The 15266-nt window shown below is 38.9% G+C and overlaps 1 long non-coding RNA gene across 2 annotated transcripts; it reads left to right on the top strand.

Annotated features, from left to right (window-relative positions):
* Window positions 1-2035, top strand: LOC120323109. Of its 2 annotated transcripts, XR_005563273.1 has the most exons (4): window positions 1-92; window positions 568-744; window positions 1046-1217; window positions 1963-2035. It is a non-coding gene; the product is annotated as an uncharacterized LOC120323109 (long non-coding RNA). The 2 variants fall into 2 exon arrangements; XR_005563272.1 differs by lacking the exon at window positions 1963-2035 and having other exon boundaries at window positions 1046-1334.
* Window positions 2036-15266: the final 13231 nt, after the last annotated feature.

The raw sequence follows: 15266 nt of genomic DNA, 5'->3' as shown, positions 1-15266 counted from the left end.
AGGGAACCGCTCTCCCAGTGTGAAAAATCTGTTACATGGATTACATAGTTGAAGTCCAATGTTTGCTTTTGAGCAAGAATAGAAAAAATGAGGTGAAGTGTCTTGCATTTGTGTGAAAGAAACTTAAGATTTGTCTAAAAGTCCTTAAAAGTCCCTCATTCTTATTGAGTATAGGCCAATATACTTTAAAAGTATGGATCAAATATACTATATAATTTGTGCTAGTTATGTGTTTTGTTTGGTTGGGTTTTTTTTGTTTTGTTTTGCTTTTGTTTTTTTTTTTTAATTAATGTGGGCAATACTTGTTGCTTGCCTGAAAGGCTATTATAAAGTTTAATTTGAGTGTGGAGCTTATTTCTTATGAAAGGAGCTAAATATCATCACAGTCTCCATTTGTACTAATTTTGTTTATTTTTAAAGACATCACAGACTTTTCCTCAAATGACTCTTAGCCTTTTGTTCTAGCTTGGCTCACAAGTTTATCTTTATCTTCTAATGGCCCCAGCAAATGCAGGAGCCCTTTCAGATGTACATATTCTTAGATTTGTTTTTCTACCTTTCTCCCAGGTATTAGATATATATGGCTTGAATTCTCCCAGGCACAGACAAAGGATGATGAGAAGAAAAAGAGAAAAATTAAAAGAAAATGCTACGGTTCTCTACTGTAAAATCCTAGGCAAAGGAGGAAGAAACTCATATTCATGTAACTGAAGACTTTGTGGCAATGTTTTAACTTTTAACAAGGTGCACTGAAAGACTTTTGAATAGAGGAGAATTTTAAAGAGGGGATACAAGATTTTTCCTGATTTTTGTCTGTATGCCAACTATACTTATTTCAGCACTCTTGATTGTGATAAGATTTGTTGTTGTTTTCTGTGCATGTGGATTAATTGCTTCTCCTAAAGTGAATCAAATGTGAGCTGTTTCTCTCATTGGTGTTTTGTTTGAGTTTTTTTGGGTTTTTTGTTTGGTGGTTTAGGTTTTTGTTTGTTTATTTGTTTGTTTTTAATTTCTCATCAGTAATTTGGGTTTTTTCTTTCTCTAGGTCACCGAGGGTGCAGTGAAGTGCCCAGATCACTGGACCCAGTGTTGTAACAGCAAACCTTGTAACTGATCCTGGCAGAATGGAAGGATGAGCCCAGAAGATCAGAGCAAACACACAGAGTCCCTTGGCAACACCCACGAGCTGAAAGCTGACCTGCAAACAGTGAAATGTGGTATATCTGTAACAGCTTTTCTATATCCTACATCTAGAAATGATCTAAACAAATGAGGAGAGAACAGAAGTACAGAAATGTCTAAACAGAAAAAAACCCTAAAAAATCACAAAAAGCACTAACGATAGTAAAATATTAAATATAGGCTAGAACAGGCTTGCTTTTTTTGCCTTTTCAAATTACTTTCCTTTGACTTATGTGAAAGTTCATTTTACCTAAATATGTATAATTTTCAGACACAACAACAATATAATTAGTCTTGAACTCCAAACAAATACTTAGCTCAGTGTAAAAACTAACAACATCCCCCTTCCCTCACCCCAACCTCCCAAAATCCACAATAGCAATCAGGCACTTCATATAAGAAATCCATATGGTTCGTACACCAGCTCCTTAACTCTGAAGTCTAGAGCTAAAATCCTTTCTTATGACCCCAATAAAAATGAATTTGGTGATCTATTGCATGTTGTAAAAGCACAATATTATATTCAGTTTCTACTGGCTGAAAGCTCCACCAGGGAAAGGCTTTTTTTCTTTCTATTTTCTCTCTGAGAGGAGTCCTTGAACCAAATAGAGATAGTGTATAAATAAGTATAACCCACTGACCCTCTGTCCCACACTGTGCCCTATATTTTTGAGCTTTGCTGTGCTGAAGGAAGGAATTACATTCCCAGCGGTATAAGCAGGAAAATTGCTGCCTTTTATCTTTTTTTTTCTTTTTTCTCTTTTGTCCTTCATATTGTAGCATGGCATTGGCTTTCAAAGGATTCTCCTTCATGTTACCTTTGTGTAATCTCATGCATAGTCTAATTATTGACTATCCCCAGTTGTAATTTGACCAGCAGCTGAGCTGTCTGTACTGCAGTGCAGCTGGATCTGCAGCACAGGTAGGTGTACCTGAACAAGATGTCAAGTGGCTAATACAGATTTCAGCAGGAACATATAGTCATAAAAGCAGAAATTTTACTTCAGTCTTTGTAAGTCAGAGTGATTATTTCAGCAACCAAACTTGATATCTATACCATTGTGCTGTTGCCAAATTGCAATTTAATGCTAACTTAAGTTTACCCAACAAAATGCAAGCAGACTTCTGGCTCCCAAAGGGGGGACACTGTAAAGAAAGATGTACCCTGCTTTTGTAGTATCTGGTGATGAGGGACTTCAAAGGTGAAAACTTACTTTAGTTCAGTGAGAGGTGCTCTGTGCCCAAACTCAAAGTGATCTCTTCTCACCTGCCTTAAGGGCTGGTAGTTTATAACTTCCAGCCTGGGCAAACTGTACTTTTGCTGAGTATATCTCTGGGATCTTAATTTGATGTATTATATTTGCCAGTTGCAGGTTTTTATTGCCTGTATTTTTCAGACGCTTGAAAAATAGAGAGTGAAAAGCACCGAGTTGAACCTATTGCCAAATGATAGTTACTCTCAGTTTGGATCAGTGCCCCAGTTTACAGTTGTCATGATCTTCATTGGGAAGGCTGTGAAAATAGACTCACCTTATAGCACACCTGGAAGGCCAAGAAACTCTGTCTTTGCCAAGCTATAGATTAGTCAGGATAGTTAAATTATACAGCCAGGTAAATGGTAATGCTAGCTGTTGTCATAATTTATTTGGCTGACTGTGCCTGTTAAGGCAGTCCTTTAGGGACATTCCTTTGGAGCTGGCAACCTCTGTGTTCTAAAAATAATCGGTACTGAACAGAGTCAGTGACCAAGGGAAATAGCACTCTCAAGACATTAAAGTCTTGTAATTTCAAGATTTAACTTCTATGATTAGGACTAGACCATACAGTTAAAATCTACATGAGATGGATGCTTGGTTGGTGATTTCTCTAGAAAGGTAAGATTTGCAAGTTGTATTTTTCTCCTCGCTGCAGTCACTTACAATGCAGGGCTCTGCATTATAAAGCTGGTGATTCAACAGAAGCAATACAGAAAGTAGTTGCCAATCAGTCATTCCTTAAAGACATCCCCTGTAGCATATGCATGTTGGCCTTTTTAGGAGGTAAATGTCATTAACCTTTCTTTTTTTAGTTTGGATTCCAAGGGATTTTTTTATTGAAATTCAGTTCACACTTAGAATATGCTCTCCTTTTGGACTCTGGATCCTGTGCAATATGCAGACCACTCCATCTTCTTTTGCTCCTGGTTACTCACTGCTGCAGAGCCAGAACTTTCCAGCCAGCAGCTACTGCAGTGATTTTCCTCCAAGGGCTCTGATGGAAAAAGCCATCAGTGAGGATGATTCTTGCTGGAAAGGAACATTTCAAGGAGAAATGCCCGGTAATCCTCCTGAGAACAATGTCAAGCAAAACACCTTTACCTACTGCTCCTGAAGTGGGAAATGTGTGGTTGGCTTTACACTGAGGCCAGGGTTTTAATGTAATTACAGTCCCTGTCTTTTCTACTTATTTTAATACTACAGAGAAAACTACTATTTGACCCTTGATCTAGGTATGCCTTCTTCCCTGCAGTGAATTTTGTAACACTGGGCTTCTGTTTTAAATGATGTGAAAAGGCTGGCTGGACATCTCTTTAACCCACTGTCTCCTGAGTCATCACATCCAGTTCAGTTAAAGTGAAAAAAAAAGAAAAAAATATCATAGTGGCCTCTGATAAATCAGGGATTATGGGTATGGAGGATTTGATAGAAATTTGAACTGTATTTGTCTCTGTGAGCAGTTTGTAAAAAGTCTAGTGTGGAAAGGGAGAAGTATTATGCAAAAGACAACCAAAATTGCCAGTGTGTCCACTGATTTGAAGTGACTCTCCTACTTGAAATTTTATAGAAGTCAAATTTAATAGAAATTAATTTCAGTGTGTTGATAATTGGGTACTCAGTCTTTCTTCTACTGAATTTAGTCCTAAAGCTTCCATAGCCATGAGCTTGGACAGGACTGAGCTTGAGGAATAAAAATCACACTCCCAAACATACAGAAATGACATGATATATGGCACATATGAAACTGAAATGAATCTGGTGGAATCTCAGTGAGATTATTTCCAACTTTTGTGCCAGGAACTATCCTTGCTACCTAATGTTTGTAATTGTTACTTTTCATACTTCTGTTTCCTGGCAGTAGTAAGCTCCCCATAGAAAACCCTAGCATCCATGACTTCATGAGGTTGATAATTGTCATTTATCAGTCACAAGGGAAACCTTGAAGATTTTCTTGGCTCTGTCTCCTTCAGTGAGCAGGAGAACCTCTGAGAGAGGCTCTTTTTGCAGTGTTTCAGCCAAATTGCTTCTCTATGAGAACAGTGATTGGAGTTCACTACCATAAAGAGGTTTTTTCCAATCTCTTGCTCCATCAAGGTTCACTTATGTCCTGACATTAAGTGTCAGAGAGAGATACCCCAGAAAGCACAGTAACCCATGTCTGACAAATAAAATCAGGCTTTCAAGCGCTTTGGATAACTCGATAAGCCCACCCTTCTTTTACAGGGAATATCATATGATATCACAGATATTGATTCCATAAATAAGAAGTAAAGTCTCATCCTACAGATGAATTACATTAATAGCTAGAGCATCTACTTCGCCCATCAAATCATGTGACCTTCCCCTGGAAAATCTTGGAAATTTGGACTGTGTAGGAGGTATGAAGAAAGTGATGATAACTTTCTTAAGATTTGCTACAATATCCTCTACCCCTAAGTTCTCTTGGTTCCTCAAATCCTGTTCCCCAAAAGAATCCTCTGTTTTGATTGTATCTATTTTTATGTCCCTTCTGCAATTTTTCTCTAGTCCCTTCTCTGCCTACTACACTTAACTACTTACATACATTGAGATAGAAGCAACTATCTCTGCATCTTCAATTAGCTAACTATGGGCAATTCTTTAGATAACAGACTTGCTGCTCCCACTCAAGATATTTTTTCTCAAGCACCACTGAACTTTTGATATCATCTGAAAGAGACCAGGTGTAGCTGCATGACATCAAAGAGGGATGTCTCAAATGTGCAAGGTCTGCGTAACCCATTGATCAGCTGCTACACTGTTACTACAGTTCAAGACCATGATGGCCTGGCCTATTCCTTGGCCTCTCTGTCCTGCAGGACAGTTGAAGTCAATGAAAACTTCTCATTTCTTTTGAAAAGATTTTTGTACCAGCAGCAAGAGAGAATGATAATTCTCCAAACCATGAGAGGTCATCAGTTTTGTAAGTCGTCTAAGCCAGTTTCTTGTCAAGGTGGCAGAGATTTTTCTGCTCATTGAGCCTTGAATTGTTCTACAATGTTGATATGACTTGCAATGTCTGGATTCTGAATAGATTCAATGAGATCACTTGTAAATACATACTGATCACTGATATTTGTATTAATAATAAATAATAATACTGAAATGATAATAACTGAGAGTGAACCTGACTTATCACTTGATTGATTTCACTTTTCCTTGAGAACATTAAGAATGGGAGTTAATTTAAATAATATGTATTATTCAGGGCATGTATTTTAAGCATCTGATGGCATCATTAATATACATATAGAGGGCTGTTGTGGAGATACGTTTGATATAGATGGACTTGGAGTGTGTAACAAGTAATGATTCTTTCCTTTATGAAGTTTTAATTAAGTTATTAAAAATTCATCCTTCAAAATATGAAAACACATTTTCTTATGCATCAATTTGTTTTAAATACAACGCTTATTTTAAATTTGTGTGAAAGATACTGTGGTTTGCTTTGTGGATCCTACCAATCACTGCGTTGATATAGTGAACAGGAGAGTCGTGTTTTGATTTTCAAGAGGCAACTAAATTTATGAAGACTTATATACCATTTCCAGGAGTTATTTCTGGATCCCTTTCCCCACCCACAACGTGGTGGAGCCCAGTTCTAGTTCCATCTCCATCTGAAGAACCATTCCGACGTCTTGAGGGAGGGGGAAAGGGAACTCCAGCGACAGGGTTTGTCAGGGCCCGAGCCTGGAGGGGAGAGGTGCCCTCCCCTCCCCCCAGCACCCACGTGGCTCCATGGCAGGCACAGAGACAGCACACCGGGCGTGGAGAGGAGGCAAGAGAGGGTTTATTGTTGGGAATGTTACATTTATAGGGTTAGGGAGGATTCACAAAGGAACCAATTAGAAGTCTCAAGGGGCTTACAGGAACACCCAATCATAGGAAGGGGTTGACAAGGACCAGTGGGAAACACCTCAGGACACCTTTCCCAGGACATTCCTGCATGGGAGATAACAGTTGTCGTGGGGGGTGTTGGGAAGAAGAAACACGTGTTTGCAAAAAGACCACAAAGAGCCAGTTTAAGACATGTTTAAACAACAGTTTTCCCATATAATGCAGCTTTAGTGCCACAGTTATTCAATGCTCTGCCTCTCACTCTGACATTGCTGTATCAGAGCTCAATATTTCTTATAATAGTAAGGGTATACCAGCCCCCAGCAAAGGTGTAGCCCCTGAGATTGCTCGTACTTGTACTTAATCCACTGAACAGCTAAACCCTGAAGAGGATGGGGCTGACCTGGACAAAGGAGCCCAAATCAATTAATGGGAAGAAACTTCTCTCACCCTGTTATTGAGTGTACAGTGTAAAGATGCAATATATGTTGTCTTTCCAGCAAGTTCAGACCCCTGGAGGGCTTTTAGCATTATACTTAGACCGTAAAGGGAAGATAAAATGGAGCTGATGCACACAATGCAAACTGTGGTTTCTCTCATTGCCACCTGGGGTTTTCCAGACAGGCAGCTAGTCACTGATGTTGAGCAAAGTCCCTGCATTAACAGAGCTTTGTTTCCTAACGACTCATGGGAATGGTTTTGGTTGAGTGGTTTGATTTGCATGGCTTCACATTTGTTGAGTTTTGTTTTGAATTCTGGACTTCAGTTTATTTAAAGTCTCCAAAGTGATGTTCATTGAAGTTGCCAAGTTTCACTTGGTTTTGTGTTGAAAGTGATGGTATTCTGGCAATTCTTCCAGATTAGTAAAAGGATTAAGGTCTCAGTATACTCATCAGCATTAGAGGCAGGCACTTCATACTGTTAAAAAGACGCAAACGCTACTTTTCCCTCTGTCCAATAGCAGGAAGAATCTGTTTCTAGACATGATAGGTCCTATGATATGAAGTGTTAATCTTGCAGCATTATTCAATGTGGAAAAGTTATTTCTGATAGTTTGTAGACCTTTCCAAAATGCATAAGCTTTTATCTTTCCTTCTGAGGTTTTTAAAATGGGACTTAGAGGATTAGGGGAACCCTGTATCTTTGTGAGCAATATATGACATGTAACACCAATACAATTTCTCAGCTTTCAAATGCTGCTATAAGAATGTGCCTGTGACATGTGTGGTCTTTCACTGCACAGAAATGTACTCTTGCATGACATAAAGCTTTAACCTAAACCGCATGAAATAATTTGCCTAATGCGATTGTGGTTTCGCTACTCGTGGGTAACAGACCTATCTTAAACTCAAACTTGTGAAAGAATTACTCTTTCTCCATCTCTCAAGTGGAGCTGCTAAACAGCATGAACTTCTGCAGAGGTTCTTCCTAACTTAACCATTTTCAGTGGAGATTTCTCCTGGAGAAGTTTTTTGCATGACCCTTGTTGAATAGGATGGAGCTGGAAAGCAAACTTTCTGAACAGTTAAAACAGAAACAGCTTTGAAGTGAGTATATTTATCTCCACTCTTTCTCACTTCTCTGTTTCTACCAGAGTCAATTCTAACATTATTGTCCTTTGAGCATGGAAGGTGAAAGCGTTTAATAAAAAAAATTCATTACCTACATTTATCCTCTTAAGTGGGAAACTCCCTTACAAAATTGCCTATTGGTCTGCTGTCTAGCACTGAACCAGATGTAATGTCCAATAATTTGTGAAAGCATTGGAGTTGGAGATGCTTGTTTTGTAAGCAAAAACTTCTCGTGCTTTCTGTTGGTCCCACTATGTTGAGACCACAGGTTATAAGAAATAATGGTTTAAAAAAAAAAAACTGAAAGGAAAAAAAAAAGAAAAAAGTGTTTGTTCAGCTCGAATTCCATTAAATTCAATCATTTCCTGTAAAATACTATATTGGAACATTTTAGACTCCTGTAAAATGTGGTATTCATAATTTTTCTACAGGAAAGAAACTGAAATTGCTTGTGTAAGACCTCATCTTTAAACACAGAAAGATGAGAGATTGACATCTTAGAAACAACACAGACAACAGATAAAATTTATGTGTTGTAAGTAAATTATCATATGAGGGAAGTGCATTATGAATGCATTTCATTGCATTGGTAATCTCTGAAAGTGTTATTGGTTTGGTTAAGATCATCTCTATAACATACAAAATTAATGAGGATTTGTCAGAAGTCCAGATGTTTGAAAACCATGTTTGTAGCACATACCCTTTTCATACTGTATCAGAATACGTGCTTCCTACTTTCAGGATCTGTTTTCCCTCGGAGACAGTGCAGTTTGCTATTCCAGGTCAGTTTCTGATGGCCTCTCTCAATTAAGCAGCAGGTGTGTGGATATGTTCAGGGCTGCAGAAGTCTTATGGGAAATTTGTGTTTAATATAATTAAGGCTACTAAAAGCTGATTTCAAGTAGAGAATGTATTTCAGATTTGACTTTTTAAAAACACAAATTTGGAGGTGTTTTGGGTATTCACAATAAGCAGTCATTTTCTAGTGGCCATTTATACTGAATGTTACTTGGAACACAGTATTATGAATATTTCAATGAGGTCTACAGTCAAATATCCTAAAACACATTTCATGACCCAGTATGCAAATCAGCTCTGGGATGTGAGAGGGCTGTCAGGGCTTAGTCTACATAGATTTAGACTGTTATAACAAAGGTTATTTATTAAACATTATCGACATTGGTTTTTTCACCACTTTCATAATTCAGGAGGGGATTTTATTTTCTTTAGGGAAACAGCTAAGAAGTAGGTCGGGAATCATGACTGTGAAGAGGCCACTCCAGGGAAGAGAAAGGTTAAGTTCAGTTTTAACAAGTGAAATGAAAAGGTTGGGAGGTGCTGTCATTTGTGAAAGAAGAACTTCTTCTGAGTTATTGTTATGTATTAAAATATTTAATATATCTCAGTTGTTCATCAATGATAGTAAGGTTAACAAAGGGAATTCCTACTACTACATGATTTGGGGAGTTTAATTGGAGATTATTGGAGGAATTATAATTTATATTAAATAGACGAGTCTGGAAATTTATTCCATGGTTTAAAAATATTATGTAAAATAATCAATATTACTAAAATTGTGTGATGCAAATTTGGTATCTGTGAAATCATAAAATCCACTTAGCATATTAAGTAATTTTGGTAATCACCACAATAAAAAAATAGATTCAGGTTACTGGACCATATTTTGTCCTGCTTCTACTTTGTGAAATTCCTGTGAAAAAAGAAATATATTAGGCTAAAATTGACCAAACCACACTGCAAACCTAAACAGAATTTAAACGCTTAGGTTTCTTCAGACAAAAAATTATATTCCCAAGATATGTATGCAAATGTGCAGGTTTGTCACTTGAGAAGAGCACAGTTTGGGGCACTTTTTTCTTCCTTCCTGCCTCGAATATATCATTGAACTCTCACAGTAATGGGGAAATCCCCATTGAATTAAAATAATACAGCAGACAAATTAAACAACCATGAAAACACACACACACAGAGTGTTGTTTACTTAAGTCTTTAGCCAGCAAGTTCTGTGACAATCTGGGAGCTGTTGGTCCCTGTGACAGAGGACAAGGATCATGAGATACCACAGCTGCAGCATGTCGTCTCATGCAATTGATGTGCATGGGATGATGATAGCTTGAAAACCCTCTCTTTTTACGAAGGAAAGAGGGACTAGTGAAGTTTGAGTGCTGCTTCCATCTTAAGGACTCTCTCTGCTCTTCTGGGCCACGAGCGGCGGCTGTATGCTACAGAGTGTACGAGTCAGCATGTTTTCTCTGCAAAAGCTGGAGAACTGCAGAGGAACAGTTTGGTCGAATGAAGTAGTGTCATTTTAAATCTGTAGAAAATTGGTCCCTCTCTCTCTTTCTCTGAAATGACCTCTGCTCAAACGGAAATGTGGTAAATCTATAATTAGGAGAAGTTCAAGTGACTTGCTCAAAAGAAAAATGAGAGTTGTGGGGTTCACTTATACAGTATTCTCTTAGAATGCTGTTGTAGTTTCCTACAATTTCTGTGTCATTGTCTTCCTGCTAATCTCCTCATCTTTTGCCCTTAAAGTCTTGGAGCTCAAAATCATGGGTTTATTTTGACTTTCAGTTTTAACTGAGTTAAAAAAAGTGAGTTCCTAGTCCTAAAAGTTGCAGAGATAAGCTTGAAAGTGTGCTCTTTTGAGGCCACAGGAATAAGAAAACTCATGGTTTTAAAATATTTGAGAATAGCAGTGCTACTCCAAACAAGAAGCCACCAGATGCCTGTATCAGCGTGCTTCTGAATTACGCACAGTAAGCCTGCACTCAAAATATAACTACTTCACAATAGAATTAACTATGCTTGCTCCTGGTGGCACCTTATTTTCTGTATGAACAAATTTTAGCAGCTTGTTGCCCATACTTATTCAAACAAACACTTCAAATCAAAGAGAAAACGAGTAGCAGGTGAAGACATTTTTGATGATGACAAGAACGAACGATTATCTAACTAAAGACCTCAGCAATTTTCTACTAATCCCTGTAATTCCTTACAAATATTAGCAATAATTTATGAAATTTAGAACTTTGAAATCCTCACTTTTCTGAAAAAAGGCGAATATCATCTTTATTATTATCTACGTACATGTGAATCTGGGAAACAAAGTATGCATGCAAGTATGTCTGAATGCATTAACAACCAAATCATGTTTGTTACCTATTTAAGGTATTTCATACAATATATACAGCATGCAAATTGGTATTTGAATATACATCAAATCTACAAGGAACAGTCTGGACAGCCACATGACACAGAACAATTCATACCATTTTCTTAGGAAATTCTGCAGTAGAATCTTGTAACATCTGTTCTGACTGAAGTGTCTCTTTCACAGGGAGATCTAGAAAATTCTCAAGCACAGAGTAATGTTTTTCAAGTTTTTTTTTTCAAGCAATACCCATTAATTTCCTTTAAGAAGCAGTGTGACATGATGCATTGTGAAAGAGGTGTTGGGACCATGGGCTGCTGCAAACCATAGCCTGAGGGAAACCTCCAGAAGGCTCGTGCCCATTCAGGTGAGCAGGTATGCTGTGGTCAGAGCACAGAGGTGGAGAAGCTCTGAGTCACAGCACTGCCTGACCTGACTGGAGGAATGAGTCAGCATGGGTGAGGAGCTAAATCTGAACTGATTTAGGCAAGAAAAAGGTAGTAGCTCTGGAGCACAAAGAAATTATAATGGTGAGGCAAATAGTGCTATCCTATCAGTAGTTCTAGGAATGAGATCCTAGTTTGGGATAGATGTTACATTTACATTGACCTAGTTCTGTTTTTTCCTGTATAAATGTTTTAGCTTTAACATCAAATAGATTTAAAAAACAAATCTTTCAGTAGTGTGGCTTCCAGGAGATGGACTGGAAACCATTGCAAAGGATAGGGCATTTAACATTTTCACAAACAGTTTAGTTATTCTTCTCTAGTTTCACAAGTAAATCAGACGGACAGGGTTGAGAATACCCATGATACAAGCCACTCTCTGTAATAAACAGGCTCTCTCAGAGGAAATCTGAAGTCTGAGGAATGCCAAGAGTAAAGCAATAGGTTCAATTCTCTGTTCAGCTAAATGGCAGACCACTATGGCGATAACAGAGTGAAGTGAGTGAGGTGTGACTTAAATCATCTCTCTCCTACTAGGTCAAAGAACAGCGGTTAGGAATGTTATACCTCTCTGCTTTGACTGCCTTGCAGTTTTGTAAAGCTTTGGTTTTGTGGAGAACCTATAGACAAACCTTGTACTTGGTAGGCACAGAGCTGTGCTGGGTGCTGTGGTCATGGAAGAAAGCAGGAGAGGAGGGCAGTGGGAGAAGAGACACTTAAACAGGTAAACCAAGTTTATTTTTCCTGGCAGTTGTAAGTAGAACTTGCTGGGTTTACTTTTCTGTTTCTTTGGTTGGTTTGGTTTATTGTTTTGTTTTGGTTTTTGGGTTTTTGGTTTGGTTTTGTTTTTGTTTGTTTGGTTTTGTTTTTTTGTGGTTTTTTTTTTTTTTTTTTTTTTTTTTTTTTTTTTTTTTTTTTTTTTTCTTTCTTTCTGGTTGATTGGCTGGGTTTTGTTGATTTTTTTTCCCTCCATAGTTTAATAAATTTGTGAAAAAAATACTTTCATAAATTTTCAAGGCTAAACTTTTTGACAGTTTATTTGCAAATACTTTCTTGTGTAATAACTTAATAACAGATATTAGGTATTATTAGAGGGCTGGAGCACCTCTCCTATGAGGAAAGGCTGAGAGAATTGAGATTGTTCCACCTAAAGTCGAGCAGGCTCTGGGATGACCATATTACTGACTTTTAGTACCTAAAGGGGGCTTATAAGAAAGCTGGAGAAGGACTTTTTACAAGATCATGCAGTGATGGACAAGGGGAAATGGCATTAAACTGAAAGAGGGTGGGTTTAGATTAGATACTAGTAAGAAATTTTTTACTGGGAGGGTGGTGAGGAACTGGAACAGGTTGCCCAGAGAAGTTGTGGATTCCCCATCTCTGGAAGTATTCAAACCCATGTAGGATGGGACTTCGAGCATGTCCGGTCTAGTGGAAGGTGTCCCCACCCATAGCAGGGGACTTGGAACTAGATGATCTTTAAGTTCCCTTTCAACCCAAACCATTTTGGTATTAAGAAAAACAGATGCTTATTTTTAACTGATCTTTCCTATGTCTTTCCTCATTTTATAGTACTCAAATATGTAACTCTTTCTTCAGTCCATTAATACTGTATTTTTTGGTGTGTTTTTTTTTCCCCTCTATTAGTTTGTCCTGAATGAAAGCCAAAACTGGGTCTTCTGAGATTTACATAACCAGATGGTACTATGTTCGACATATTTCATTCCTCTGATACCAAGGCTGATCACACACTACTCTTAGTAGTTCATCAATTTCAGATCTGAATAGTGTTCTTTAGAAATCGCGAGTGAATATCACTCCGTCCTTGTAATTTGCTATTGCTCATTTGTTTAGTCTAAAAGCTTTCCTACAAGCACTCAAGTCAGAGGCACTTCTAGGACTTTCCTCTGTAAATAAGGACTCTGGCATGAAAACATCCTTTCCTCTAGTGTTAGCTTTATGCAAAAAAGTGTTTAGTTCTTCTGCAGTTACAACTCCAAAGGAGATCCCCGTCTTTTTCTTCTCTCACTGGGGAGCCTGTTAGCTCTGTATTTTTCAAGTCTCTGTCAAAAAGTTTCACATGCACCGGTTCTTGAATAGACACGAATTCTGAATATAACACCTTAATATATAAAAGGTGGTCCAGTGCTTTTGCTGAGAAGCTGTCTGTGTGGGAGATACCTCATTTAATACAGAGATGATCATTTGTATCACAAAACTCCATGCTATTTCCTAGTGTGCAGTACATAGTACTTATTAATAGTATCTTTATGTGCCATGGTTAATTCTGCTTTAAATGAGTCTTCTCTGAAAATACTGGCAGCACATGAGCTGTCTTGGTTTGAGTTGCCCCCCCTGGGAGCTGGGGGGCCTAGAGGCCTAAAGGTGATTGTGTCCCAGGAGAGTTCCCCCTGAGGAGCCAGTCGCAGCTCTTCTTGTTCGCTCCTGTGAAAATTAGATATACACAACAACCGGAAACTGTTGGCAGTCAGTCTGTGTGTGTGAGAGTGTGAGAGAGAGAGAAGCCAGAGGGGTGGATGGGGGCCCCCCACTCGGGAGGGGGCCCTGTACCCCCATGGCCCTGGCTAAGCCAGGGCTGGAGGTAGCGTGTAAGAGTATGTGTGTGTTGTGAGAGAGAGACTCACAACAGCTGAGGTAAGAGGGAGAGAAGCAGGCCTTCGGCCAGGCCCTCTTCCACCCCCCAGCCAGACTACAGAGCTCGGGACAGCTCATAACTGGATCGAATGCTTGTAGCCAGTTAGGGGGCTTTTTTCCCCCCGATTGTATGGGGTGGATTTTAAGGTTCAGTATTTTAAGCTGAGCCAAGGAGATGGGCTGAAAGAAGCTCGATGCCAGGAGAAGAAGAACTCCAGGCAAAATTAGAGATGGACCAAGCAGGCTTGGAGGTGCCTATGTCAGTTTTGGACGTGGACTACGGAAACTGAGAGCTGCAGCAGCTGGAGAAGAGTGAGAGAGCCAACTAGCAGCAGGTGTGTTCCGGGTAAGAACTTAAAACAGCATCTTATCCCTGGGAAGAAACCTTCACGAAACCAGGGAGGAAGGACGCAGAACTATCTCCTTGGACCGCGTGATGAAGAGGAGACTTCAGCCTGGAGCTGAGACTGGTGGGGAGTGATCAGAGGAACCCTTTTCCCTGATACCCCGATGAGAGAGAAAGACTGCTTACCTATCAGCCTGAGGGCTTTTCCTGAGCTGATTGTGGGAGTGGTCTGAGGGGTGATAGAAGTGTGTTAATATTGTGTATATATGATTACTTTTAGTTTGTACAGTATTTATTTTGTATAGGAATAAATGTATATATTCCCTTCCCCCATACGGAGGTGTACCTGCCTGAAAATTTCTCTTCAGTGTTGAGATAAATTGTGGGGAGGTGGGGGAAGTTTGGAGATTGGATTTTTGTGAACTCATACCCACAACAATGAGGCCTTGTGCATAATGCTCACACACCAATGAAAGACTGCATTTTATTTCAAACAAAAACTTGGAGTAGGCTGGGCTACAGTAATCCCTTTTCAGTCTATGGTAAGAATATCTACAAGGAAGCTTGGGGTATAGGAACTTGTGAACGGTGAACTCCTCTGCTAGTTTGGGGTGTATTGGCTTTGGGTACACAAACCTGGAATAGGCTGGAGCTGATAGAAAGTTTGAAATTAGTAGCATTTTTAAAATACTTGTGATATGAGTGAAGGTGCTGGAAAATGCCTTGTAGGAGGCAAATAAAGTAAACATGGAGAGAGGGGAGAACTGGCTATGAGCCTCA

This window comes from Pipra filicauda, unplaced genomic scaffold (assembly GCF_003945595.2).
Source record: "Pipra filicauda isolate LSUMZ 115617 unplaced genomic scaffold, ASM394559v2 scaffold198_size2598500_pilon, whole genome shotgun sequence".
NCBI lineage: Eukaryota > Metazoa > Chordata > Aves > Passeriformes > Pipridae > Pipra > Pipra filicauda.
This window is presented reverse-complemented; position numbering and strand designations above follow the sequence as displayed.